We start from the raw sequence: 13,734 nt of genomic DNA on the forward strand, positions 1-13,734 counted from the left end.
TCTGTACAAAGTCCCAATTTATTTCTAATATCAGAGATCAGACCTCTACTCTTGCCTGATGCGTCTAAAACAAAAGGGGGAACTGTAGAGAGCTGCGTAATGCCATGCCTTAAAGATGGAGCTGGTTTCTGCCTTCCACCTTCCCCATGGTGAGTGCTCTCTATCACGAACAACCCCACATTTGGCTAAGGCTGAGGATCTGGCTTGCTTCCATGTATGTGGACCTATCTGCATTGCCCATGTGGCACGCTGGGGTTGGCTACCCAGAGGCTATTTAAGCTGTGGGCTTTCCCCAGGGTCAGATGATTGTTCAAGGTTTCTGAATAAACTGCATTAAAAAAAAAAATTAGAAAACTGGATCTATCTGCTTATTGGTCAGCTATTTTGGGCCAGAGCAGCCTTGATACTATAGACAGCTCACAAATGAGCTTACTCATCTGCCACAGTTTTCCTATTACTCAATTATTTTTCTGATTTATTTAAGTCAGTAGAAACAAGATACAGGCAAAGAGGCTGATATTAGCTTATCTGTGATCTTTCCTTTCAAAACTGAATGTCTTTGATCTGACTCCACCTGCTGACTATTATAATCCTGCTGCCTGGCTTTTCATCATTCTTTTCCTCAGCACTTGTTTACTCAGCAAGCACATTAACAACAACAAAGTTTGGTCGGGCCTGGCATGGGGGCCAAGCACTCAGAGGAAGAAGCAGGCAGATTTCTGGCAGCTCCAGGACAGCCTGGTTTACAAAGCACATTCCACTGTGTTGAAAAACAAAACAAAAAAAAAAAACAAAGATCTGGAATAACAGGAGTAAGATGATGGCTTAAAGAGACTGTGAAGAAAGAAGGAAGGGGAAATATTATGAGAAGAAAATGACATAGCTCAGCTCCATGAAGATCAATGTTCTAGATGATATGGTAAACAGAGCAGGCTCTGTTTGACACATGAAGTAAACAAGAGGTTTTTAAAATACCACACCATGGGAATCCCAGTAACAAAACATTTTTGTGTGTGTGTGTGTGTGTGTGTGTGTCTTTTCATGTTGTTTTGTAAGAAATTTACCACATAAATAATGACTGGATCAGTGGGAGAAGTTACAAGTCTCCTAGGGGTAGACCAACGTTACTCCAGAAACTGGAGTAAACTGGAGAAAAGTACCTGCAGATACTTTTAGACACCACTACCTTCAAGGAAGAATATCATAAGTTAATTGTTTTTATTTGTCAGGACACCCAACTATTCTTTGATTTAGGGAAGTGTGAGCAGTGGGTAGACTTTGATAAAGGGACATTTAATTTTCCAAGAGAAACTAAATTAACACAAGTCTTTCTCATTTGAGACTCAATATCATTAGACGATCTCTCATTATTTAAAATGCCTCTGCTTAAGCTCATCTGTCAGAAAAATGGCCCAAGACCTTTTAAGGGGCATTGTTCATGAAATAGTGAAGAAATTGTTACACAAACTTGATGTCAAGGTGGTCTAGGCAAGGTTAGGTCTCAGGTACGGAGTATGAGCAGGGCCAAAACCTTCTTCAGACTCTGCCAATTTTTCTCTTTGATCCTGTGACAGCTGAAAAACAGTAGGGCTATGTTCAGACTATGATTGGCATAGGATGACCACTCGTAACTGTCAGGGAAGACTTCCACTATAGTTGATACGTGTAATCTGAGAGTTGGTGCCCAGTGTGCCAGGATAACAGTCTCTACTCCCAGACACACTAGGATCACAGAGCATGTGAAATCCTTCTCTATGAGGCCACCCGAGCCAGGGTTGTTCCCTCTTCCTGATATATGAGGCGCACAGCACATGGCATCAGAAGACAGTGATATATAGCTAATGATGATGATGATTCCTGACCAGAAACAGACAAAATAAAAACCATACGAACTTCTGGGCAAAAACCAAACAAACAATGTGAGATCTATATATGTATATATGGAGAGAGAGCCTTGAAAATGTGGTCCTGGAAGTGGAGATCCTGTGAAAAGTATTTCAGGGAAAGTAAGAGCACAGTGAGAGGGTTTTAATTTGACCAATAAGGAGACACGGCTCCTTATTATTTGTAGATAATAGCATTCATGCATTTTGTGGGTTAGTTTTATGTGGTAACTTGGCTGGAATCTGGTGTTTATAGTAAAATATATTTATGAAGCTATGCTGAAGGTGATGTGCAGATGCGTTTAACATTCATAATCTAGTGTGATGAAGCAAAGCAGATACTCTCACCAGTGTTAAGGGACACTGCAAGAAGCTGAAGTTGTTTTTTTTGTTTTGTTTTGCTTTTAATGAAGGCTTGAGGCCTAGAGAAACATCTCAGTGCAGATGTGCATGCAGACAATGTACCCATGCATAAAATGTAGGCATTTTCTACATAAAATGCATAGATAGATAGATAGATAGATAGATAGATAGATAGATAGATAGATAGATAGATAGATCGATCTTTTTCAGAAAATGCAGGCATGGCCTTGAGAGTTGGCTCAGTGGTTAAGAGCACTGGTTGCTTTTATAAAGGACCAGGGTTCGATTTCCAACACCCACATGGTGGCTCTCAAATATCTGTAATTCCAGCTCCAGAGGATCTGAAGCCTTCTTCTGACCTTCATGAACAGGCAACAGCATCTATACATACAAAGCAAGCAAATAAAAATATTTTACAACAAACAAAAAAACATGACAAAAAAAGGATTTTTTTTCTAAAAAGGGATAAATTCTCCTTGAAGACTGTAACTCAGAGGCCTTGTATAGGTCCCTAATTTTGTGCTTGCCAGTAGAACAGATCTAATTAGGCCAATGAGAAAGAAGCTTTCTTATCTCTGATAGTCGGCTGGCCAATATCCACGTGTCATCTCCAACATTCACATATTATAATACTGCTGAAATCATGACGTTAAATTAACCCTGCCTAAGAATAACTCTCTGCATGTCCTTACATAATGAATCAAAACTTAGCATGTAAAGTTACAGAAAACCCAACCTAGAAGAATGTTTTATAAGGACAGTTGTGTCTCAGCCTATCATAAAAATAGTATTTCAGCTCATCACATCAGTCATTTGTTCATAAGGTATTTGAATGCAAAACACTCAGCTAGCCAGCTATCTCTACCTCACTTTAATTTTCTGCCTATAAATAGCATTTGATATTTACTACTTCAAAGGCCTTTAAACTTGTTCTGATTAGAAAGACAGCCTGATTCAGAACTGTTAAAAAACCAATTAAGACCTAAACTAAATTAACAGTAAATTTGAACAATAGTAAAATAAAGAAGTGATTTTTTTTTTTGCTAAGCCATTTTTAGAATTTCATCGGATGTATAATTGCAAGAGATTAAATTGTGTTAAGGTACGGATGAGTGTTTTAATAATATGAAAGTGGTGAAGGATTTAAAAGGTCATCAACAAGTTAGCAATCTCACATGAATAATTATATTTCAAAAAAGCCATATATAACTTATTTCAGTTCTGGATAAAGTTTGAATAATTATGTCCCTTGTTTGCACATTCTGATTTTGGGTTTATATGACCTTTTGAACAAAAGGGAACTGGCACTGTGTATGCCTAATCTGTACGTGCTGCCCTGTAACCGAATGTAACATGCATGAAGGTAATTGCTTTGCTATATAATCATAACACCAAGAATTACTAGGCTGATATTCACAAATACAACTTTTTCATACAGGGCACACATACTGAGAGTCACACAGTCACAGAAGTCTCTGAGTGAAGAGCATGATTGAGGCATGAAATTTCTGGTACTCAAAGAAATCTGAAGACTGGAGGGTTCAGATATATCTTTAAAAGCAATTATCTTTAGAAAGAGTAAACATCTCTTTAGAGGACAGTTGCAGTGAAATCTTGGCATAGCAGAAGCATTATTCTTTCCACACTGAAGAGACTCTATGTATGCATGTTTGGGATTCTTCTGTGCAAAATCCAAGAATGGGTGACCAGTTCCTCATTCTATCATGATTGCTTCCCAGGACACTGCAGTGTTTGTTGTGGCTAAAAGTCAATCATGGACAATAGTGGGGTCAGATCTGTTGAACTAAGAAGAGTTACAACATAGAATGCCAGCGACAAAAGGGATGGAAAGGTAGAGGAATGAGATGGAGCATTTTTTTTTTCTTAGACCCTTCCAATCCTTTCCAGTTCTACCTATCCTCTTTCCACTGGGAGATGGACTAGAAAGTAGCCTCAAATCTTATCTGAAGTATCTACTATTACATGGATCCATAGTCATGGATGCTGTGGACTCTATACTAAGCACAGGTCTCTTTCCCAAGATTGAAGGGTAGTGACTAGGGTCATCTGACATTTTTTTTTCCTAATTCCTAAGGAGGAAATAACCAAATAATCACAAAAGGTGGGATGGTCAGAAAATGAAAAATTTTTACTCTTGGGTGTGGATCTACGCAGGAGAACATGAGCTAAAGGCAAATTTTCTGTCAGTTATCAAGTCCCTCCTACACGCTCCACGTGTGCCAGACATTCTGTTGCCTAGCTCTCACTACTAAGCGAAATCTTACGAACTCACTTTGCTTCTTAGGCAAGAAGATGATGTCTAGAATATGTTGCTTACTATTATATTTTGACGATTCTGATATGGACTATGGATTTCCGTACCTCATTATTCAAAAAAAATTTTTAAGAACACTTCAATTATATAAAACCTCCACAAAGTTAGCAAAAATCCAAGCCTCCTAGTTATTTTTAATGATATTTTCTTGTCTTTGGGATGTTGAAGAACAGTGGACATAGTAAGATACTTTGGAATTCCATGCCTATGTTCAAAGAAGATGAAATTTAAGTTATGCATTTATAAAGCAAGGACACAACCTCATGTGCTACAGATTGTATGAAAGGACATTTAAGACTTCAGCAAGCAGCCTCCTAACCTCTCAGTTAGCAAGCTGTAGACTGTGTAGCTTCTCTAGTCTTCAGGGAAAAAAAGACAGAAACCTCAAACCTTTCTTTGGAAGTGATATTTACCAGATCATCTATGAGGCATCACAAAGCCCTCAACTGTCTTCACCTAGAAGCCTCTCACCTCCCCAGTCCTCAGACTTGATGTCAATGCTGAGGGGTTATGGAAAACTTTTTGGGGCCATGGGCAACTTTGAGCCACAACTGGCAACCTTTCCTGTTGTGGTGCTGTGGTGTGAGGTCTAATAGAGCGACATTAAGACTATAGAGTGACATAAATTGCAGACCGTTGACTGTATGGTATGACCACAGATGGCCCCAAAGGACTAAGGTAGGAGATATTCCCTAACTGATGCCACATGTAATCTGAAAGACATATGCTCTTATCACCAGGGCATTCTAGAAGAACATTGGTGCTGTTGTGACAGTCATTGGTTCTCCTGTCCTATTTGTCTCTTGACAAGAATTACACAGTATATGATTGGATAGTGGGAGTAGTTTACAACTTTCTTTTTTTGTTTTTTTTTTTTATTTATTTTATATTTTTTTTTATCAGTTACATTTTATTAACTCTGTATCCCAGCCGTGTCCCGATCCCTCATTCCCTCCCAGTCCCTCCCTCCCTCCCTCATCTCCACCGTGCCCCTTTCCAAGTCCACTGATAGGGGGGACCTCCTCCCCATTCATCTGATCCTGTTTTATCAGGTATCTTCAGGACTGGCTGCAAAGCCCTCCTCTGTGGCCTAACAGGACTGCTCCTCCCTTCGGGGGGTGGGGAGACCAAAGAGCCAGTCATTGAGTTCCTGTTAGAAATAGTCCCTGTTCCCCTCACTTTGGGAGACCAATTGGTTACAGTTAGTCTGATGGGGAAAGGATAGGAGCTCCACAAGGACCAAATATATCTGGGCACAGGGTCTTTTCTGAGACTGACATTCAACCAAGGACCATGTATGGTTATAACCTAGAACCTCCACTCAGATGTAGCCTGTGGTAGCTCAGTTTACAACTTTCAAGGACAGAGAAATATTACATGGTTGACAGCTATTGGCTGCATATTTCAAAAAGCTAGTAGCAGGGATTTTGCATATTTCTAACACTAAGAAATGATAAATATCTGAGATGATGGATAGGATAATTGAATAATGTGTTCATACATTGAAACTTCACAATATTAAGACAATGAAAGTGAATCTTTAAATGTTTTTAAAATGTAGCAATTATACCTAATATCTCTGTTTCTCCCTGAACATACCGTGCATGTGTGTGTGTGTGTGTGTGTGTGTGTATGTGTACACATACCATGCAGGGATAAAACTCAGCACCTTGTGCATACTAAGTACTCATTATATCACCAATCTCCACCTCTAGCCCTACATGGAATTTCTATTTTTATTAAGAAAGCCCCTGCTAGGAGCACTCCTCCATTGCCGGTGTGAGTGTAAACTCGTACAAACCACTTTGGAAATAAATTTGGTGGTTTCTCAGAAAATTAAGAATAGTTTCTGTCTCTTGGCCCAGCTATATCATTTCCAGGCATATACCCACAAGATGCTCCACCACAAGGACACTTGCTCAGTTATATTCATAGCAGCTTTACATGTAATAGCCAGAAACTGGAAACAACCTAGATGTCCCTCAGCTAAGAAAGGATGAAGAAAATCCGGCACGTTTATACACCTATTAAAAAACAATGATGTCATGAAATGTGCAGACAAATAGATGAAACTTAAAAAGATCATCTTGAGTGAGATAACACAGAACCAGAAAGACAAACATGGCATGTACTCACTTATAAGTGGATATTAGCCATAAGGTACAAGAGAACTGTAACCATAGACCCAAAGAAGCTAAGTAACAAGGAGGGCCCAAAGGGTGATGTTTGAATCTCACAGAGAAGGGGATGTTGAATAGGCATGGAGATTGGTAGATGGAAGGGACTGTGTAGGGGAGGGCGGAGGAAGGAAGCAGGAGGGATCAAGTGAGGGAGTACTGAGGGAGTGAGCACTGAAAGAACAGGAATTGGTGGGGTGGGAGGGCATCTCCTGGACAAGCTAGAAACCTAGGCCAGTGGAAATTCCAGAGACTCTATGAGGATGACCCTAGCTAAGACTCCTGTCAGTGAGGGAGATGGAACCTGAAAACCTTCTTCTCCTGTAACCAGAAAATACTTCCAATGGAGGGACTGCGATACCAACACAGCCACAAACCTTAGACCCACAATCCTTCCTGCCTACCAGATGTGCAGGAATCAAGATGTAGCAGAAATGGCTAACCAATGACTGGCCCAGCTGATGCCATGAGAGAGAGCCTGCCCCTGACCCTATTGAGGATATTCTGCTATATTTACAGATAGTCACCTAGCATAACTGTTAGTTTTTATACATCTTGGAAAAACAGTAAATATGTTTGCTTGATGGCATCAATTTTACTAACTAAATAGACATGCCCTTTGTTATTGTGGCCAGGCATGGAAGCCGTCTTCATATGGGAGAGTGAGAGGATGCTTTCTTGTCTACTTGGTTGCAGGTGTCTTGAAAATGGGACTTATGTGCACTTATGAAGTAGAAAGGGTGGTTGTTCCAAGAGTAAATGGAGGCACAGAAACTGAACAGTTAGGAATGACCAACTCACCCACAGAGACAGTGCAGAGGTTTGTCTGGGTCAGCCTTCCTCCCACTCAGAACCAGCTTCACTTAGTCTTGTACATGAGTGCGTTTTTGCATTACTTTTAAACTGAGAATCCCATGGCCTTATGAGACAGCTACTTGATACACTTCTGTAGTATGATTAGCACTCACGTTTCTAAGGTTTCCCTGGTCACCATTTTTTTTCTGTGTGTTTGCTTTTCACCTCACCATTCCTTGTGTATGTCGAAGGAAAGTTTCCTCCCTACTCTCCTTTTATTCCCATTAGGTCTGGATGTAATTTGTGAACCATAAGTTCATGTGTTGGAGGCTTGGTCTTCAGTTTGGTAATGTTAAGAGGTTGTGGGACTTTTCAGAGGTAGGGGTGAATAAAAGGTCATTGGGTCACTTCCCTCCAAAGACATTAATACAGTTCTACAGTACTCTGAGCTAACTCTTGAGACTGTAAGTTGTGGATTTCTGGCTTCTGGTCCTAGCCTGTCTTTATTTTTAGTTTTCTGCATAATATATCCATACTAAGGCTTCATTGCCTGAGAGGCCTAGAATGGGAGTTCTGCAATTTGGATCACAGCCTTAGAAACTGTAAACTAAATAAGCCCTCTTTAGCTTGGGCCTATGAGGGTTGACAAAAATAAGTATAATAACACCATCACAGAATGTGAAATGCAGATACACTTGCCCTAGGTACTGGTACAAATCTGGACCAGAGGACTGTGTTTCAGCCTCACTTGCCTTTTAGTTCAGTTCAACAGTTTGAACCCCAGCCATGTGGCTTTCCCTGTGTAGGGTGCAAAAACACAGACACAAAAGATCAATTCTTGAAGAAATGACAGTGTAGCTGTATTGACTGCTGTAGAGACACTTATGTGTAACCAGTCCTATAAAAAGGATGGAAAGAATTCCTGAGAACATCAAGGTGTTATCTGTAAATGAGCTTCAAATATACATATCATCACCTGTCCAAATGAAAGATCCGTGATGGACACACAGCATTTGTCCTCCAGAAATACCTAACCGTGAGCTTCCTGGGTAAGGTTAACTTAGGTGTGACATAAATAAGACCTGAGGATGGATTGGTTTCCTCAGGACAACATGGAGACAGTTATGGTTTTGCTGGGCAGGGGAAGTCTGTGTTGGAAACATAAGTTTGGTGTGATTCTGATTTCTCAGAGAGCTTCTGGGGCCTTCTTCTAGATGCAGTTATTAAATGGGAATAAAAATTAAATTATTTTTTAATTTTTTAACATGCACCCAACATTGGAGTCTTCTTAAAGCTCTAGCTGGATCCTTAGAGAGAGCATAAGCAGCTTCAGTCCTTCAAGTGATCCTTGGCTCAGAGCTCAGGGATAAGTGCCAGCAAGTGGTGGCCTGGGTTAAAGCATTGATAGACTGGATGGCGTAAGCAATGAGAGCAGATAATTACCAGCTCTTCTTTAAGATGATTTGTAGGAGCTTGTGAGACATCCCTCAACAGTTCCCAAAAAGCCCAGAGTTGTAGAGCCCCAGAAACTCATGTGATGGACAAACAATTTATTGACGGTAAAACGTATACAGTGTTTGAGATCTGCCATATAGAAAGCTTAGAAGGTTTTGGCTACTTTTCTTGATCCCATACAGTCTTAGGTGAGACATGACTTATGTCAGAGCTCTTTCCCACTAGATCAGCTTATTTGTGACAATGGTATAGTGGTGATGTTAAAAGGGTGATTCTTAGAAAAAAAATCGGCATATTTAGGCACACTATGGTTTCAAAGAGAAATGTCTCCAATAAGCTCCCTTGCTGGAACACCTGGCCCGCAGCTGGCATTGCTGTTTAAGGAGAGTGAAGAACTGTTTGGACATGGGACCTAGATGGCAAGTATAGGGCTGTTGGGACAGGGCTAGAGGATCATAGCCAGAGCTGCCACTATGGGTTATATACGTGTGTGAGAATATATTGTCTTCACTTCTTGATCTGCAGAAATGTAATGTCAAGCAGAAGGCTTTGCTACTTACAATCATGCCACAGCTGCTACGCCTCACCTGCCATTAACCTGTGAGCTAAGGTAAATCCTTCTCCCCCCAAGTTGTTTCTGCCAGGTATTTTGTGTCATTGAGGAGAGAAACAACTACTAATATAGATACATAAATGAGTTGAAACAATTTTAATGAAAAATTCCAGCATTTTAGAGCATCCTAGACATAGGGAAATATTTGACATTCAATCTGGATGGCAGGGGTTGTAGGTACAGGCTCATTAAAAGCTGCTTTAAAGAATTCTCAACAAGAAAGTCATTTTAATTTATTAAATTTTTCATTCATTCATTCATGCCCATCATTCATTCATTCATTGCAGTTTGGAGAATGGAACAGGGCTTGGTACATGACAGACAAGCCATCCACCATCCCTGAGTCACAGCCCCATTCACAGAGAAAGTCATTTTTAAATTATCTCTCTGATCTCTGCCTTAGATTGTGATTTTCTCAAATAGTCAACCTTTTATTTAAAAAAAAAGTGAAAGCATCATTTTATTACAGAACCACATTGCTTGGCTGTGAAACCCTATCCATGACTTGCCATTCAGGGAGAAAGGACATGAATTATACACCTCCTCATTTCTCATTACCCCATGTATTTCTTTATATATATTTCACCCATGTATATGGAACCATGAGAAACTACAGCATCTTGAAGAATACCTTTTTCATAAATGCCAACAGGAGTTAATAGTATAGTCATTTATTCTAAAGGGAGGCATCAATAAATATGTATATATGTCAGTTAAGAAACACAAGCTATGGTGGCAGTTGATCTTAGGGGACACAGAAAAGGCAGCCTCAGGATCACATGTGTGCACTTGAATTTGCATCATGGTTTGGACATGAAGTGTCCAAACTTTTCCAAATTTTTATGTATGCAGATTTGGTCATAGGATTTGGACTTTGGGAAGGTGATAGGCACATAAGACACTATGGATATCTTTGTCTAGGAATAGACCCCATAGAACTTACGGTCATCCCTGAATGAGTGATTAGTGGGTAGAGCATGCTTGGAGAAAGTAAGTCAGCAGGTGTCATGTTCTTTAAGGGTATGATCTGCCCACCCCCTGACTCCCACACCTTCTCACTTCCACCAGCCCATCCATCTCCTGCACATACTTCTGCCACAGAGGAGATTTGCCTCTCAGTCTCTTAGTTATTGAGCCAGCTGATCATAGACTGCAATCTCTGAAACCATGAATCAGAACATATCGCTCCCTCATGTAAGCTATTTCCTCCAGTATTTTGTCACAACAGAATCTGGCTGCATTATTAGAGAGTACCTCACCTGGTTGTCTGGCCCTATGGGGCTGTTTTACAGCTCTAAGATGTGGGTGGCAGCCATGTGCTTTAGTTTCCAGAGGCCTCTAAGTTGATGAAATAATACAAAGAAATGTGTTCCCTCACAACTTTGGAAGTCAGACATCTGAAGCAGAGGCCTCCATAGGGCTGTGATTCTGAAGAAGAGCCTCAGAGATGTTGTTCTTCTTGCCTTTCATAGCTTTTGGTGGCTTTGTTCATTTTTGGCTCATGGCTACATTGTTTCAACTCCTGATTCTGCAACTCCATCATCTCTTCCTCCTACACTGTGCTCATGGAGTCTCTCCCTTGTGTCTCTGGTAAGACTCCTGCCAATTTGAGGCCCCACAAACCCATAATGATCTCATGTTCTCAAAATCACTGGGTCAATTACTTCTGAAAAAAATTCTTTTTTCTAAGAGTTGACATTTACAGGTCTAGAAAATATAACAAGGGTTTATCTTTCCACTACAAAAAGTGTTATAATAAAAATAATTCTTATTTATAGACTTACAAACTATCATTTACAGAAAAGGTTCATTTGACATTCCTAATTGACACATTTCCTTCTGGAGAAACTAGCTTTGCACATTCATTTCAGTGATTCTGATATTTTTATGTAAGTCTACTTTTTATTCTTTTTGAGCGATACATTGAGCTGTTTCTCTCACTGACTGAGGTAAATGGTAGTAACCTTGTGATTTAATACATACTTTAGTATGTCATAAATCAGTTTGTAGTATGATTCAACAAAAGCAGCAATAGAAGTGTTCATTAAGAAAATAGTAGTTCAATTCTCTATTATCCTCTTTGCCCGTTAGAGTATTTTAGTCCAATAATAACAGACATTATTGTGGACTTTGTTCATTAATGTATTTCTGTTGCTGAAAAGTGCGTAATGATATCATGACAAAGATTTTTAATGAATGAATCATCTAGGTTATTTATGTGTAAAAACATGATGGGAGTGAATACGCTGAAGCCAGGGTGAAGACACTGGTAGTCATCAAGATAAATTAATCTTAGTTTATTTGAATGCATCAGAAGTTATTTTTTCTGTAAAGACTGCTAATAAGTATTTCATAATGAAAGATGATGTTGAAAGCAGCACTGAGGTCTGCCCTGTGACCTCCACAGGCCAGTTGCCAGGGCCCAGCTCTGCATGCAGTCCCAGAGACAGCAGCCACTGGGGACTACCAGCAGTGGTGAGGCCTGCCCTGTGATCTCTATGCATGATTTCCCAAGCCACAGCCCCAGAGGCAATACTGCTGAGGTCTGCCCAGTGACCTCCAAGCACCAGTTCCCTGGCCCCAGCTCTGCCAGTAGTCCTAGAGACAACAGTCACTAGGGAGTAGTAGCAGAGGTGAGATCTGACCTGTGACCTCTGTGTGTGATTTCCCATGCTCCAGATCTTCCAGCAGTTCCAGAGGGGGGAGCCACTGGGGACTACTAGAGGTGGTAGCCAACAGGCACTACCAGCAGCCCAGCCCAGTACCTGGGCCCCAACTCTGCCTGCAATGACAGAGGCAGCAGCCATCAATGACTACCATAAACGTCCAAAATGCCAACAGCAGAAACAAGCAGATGGCTAAAAGGCACAGTCAACAAAGCCCAGGGCAATACGGCACCACCAAAGCCTAGCTACCCTACTACAGTGATATCCTGGATATCCTAACACAACTGAAGCACAGAAAACTGACTTTAAATCTAATCTTATGAAGGTTATAGATGCCTTTAAACAGTAAACAAATAAATCCCTTTAAAAATACAGAAATATACGAAAAAAAATGAAGGAAATAAATAAATCCCTTAAAGAAATACAAGACAACACGAACAGGACAAAGAAATGAATAAAAATGTTTATGACCTGAAATGGGAAATAGAACCAAGAAAGAAAACACAAACTGAGGCAATTCTGGAGATGGAAAACCTAGGAAAAAGAACAGAAACTATAGACACATGCCTCATTAACAGACTGCAAGAGATAGAAATGAGAATCTCAAGTGTTGAAGATATGATAGAAGAAATAGACACATCTATCAAAGAAAATGCTACAAAACATCCAGGAATACTCCTCAAAGTATTTCACAAAATAGAAACAAAAGGAACATTGCCAAACTCATTCTATGAAGCTACAGTCACCTTCTAGCCAGATAGGACTTCTAGTGGAGGGAAGGGAGCATCAAACCACCCATTAAAAAATTGACACAAAATTTCCCCTGCCTACAAGACGTACAGGGATAAAGTTAGAGAAGAGATTAAGGAAATGGCCAACCAATGCCTGGACCAACCTGAGATCCACCGCATGAGGGAGAGCCAACCTCTGACACTTAACAGTATTCTGCCTTGCTTGCAGACAGGAGCCTAGCATAGTTTGTCCTCTGAGAGGCTTCACCTTGCAGTGGCTGAGACTCACAGCCAAACATTAGGCAGAGCATGGGGAGCCTTGTGGAAAAGTGGGGGAAGAATAGAAGGACCGGAGGGGACTTCACAAGAAGACCAACAGAGTCAGCTAAACAAGACAGAGGGGAGGTCTATGGAGACTGAAGCACCAACCAAGGGCATGCATGAACTGGACCTAGGCCCTCTATACATACATAGCTGATGGGCAGGTTAGTTTGCATGTGGGTCCCTAGTAAGGGGAGCAGGAGCTATCTCTGACATGGACTTTGTTGCCTGATTTTCAATCACTTCCTTCTGGTGGGGCTGCCATGCCCAGCCTCTGTGGAAGAGGACACACTCAGTCCTGATGCAACTTCATTAACCAGGGTGGGTTGGGGGGAGTGCCCCTTTTCTGAGGAGTAGGGGAGGAGGAATGGGGGTAAGAGGGAAGGAGGGTAAGA

Source organism: Meriones unguiculatus, chromosome 6 (genome assembly GCF_030254825.1).
Source record: "Meriones unguiculatus strain TT.TT164.6M chromosome 6, Bangor_MerUng_6.1, whole genome shotgun sequence".
Classification (NCBI taxonomy): Eukaryota; Metazoa; Chordata; class Mammalia; order Rodentia; family Muridae; genus Meriones; species Meriones unguiculatus.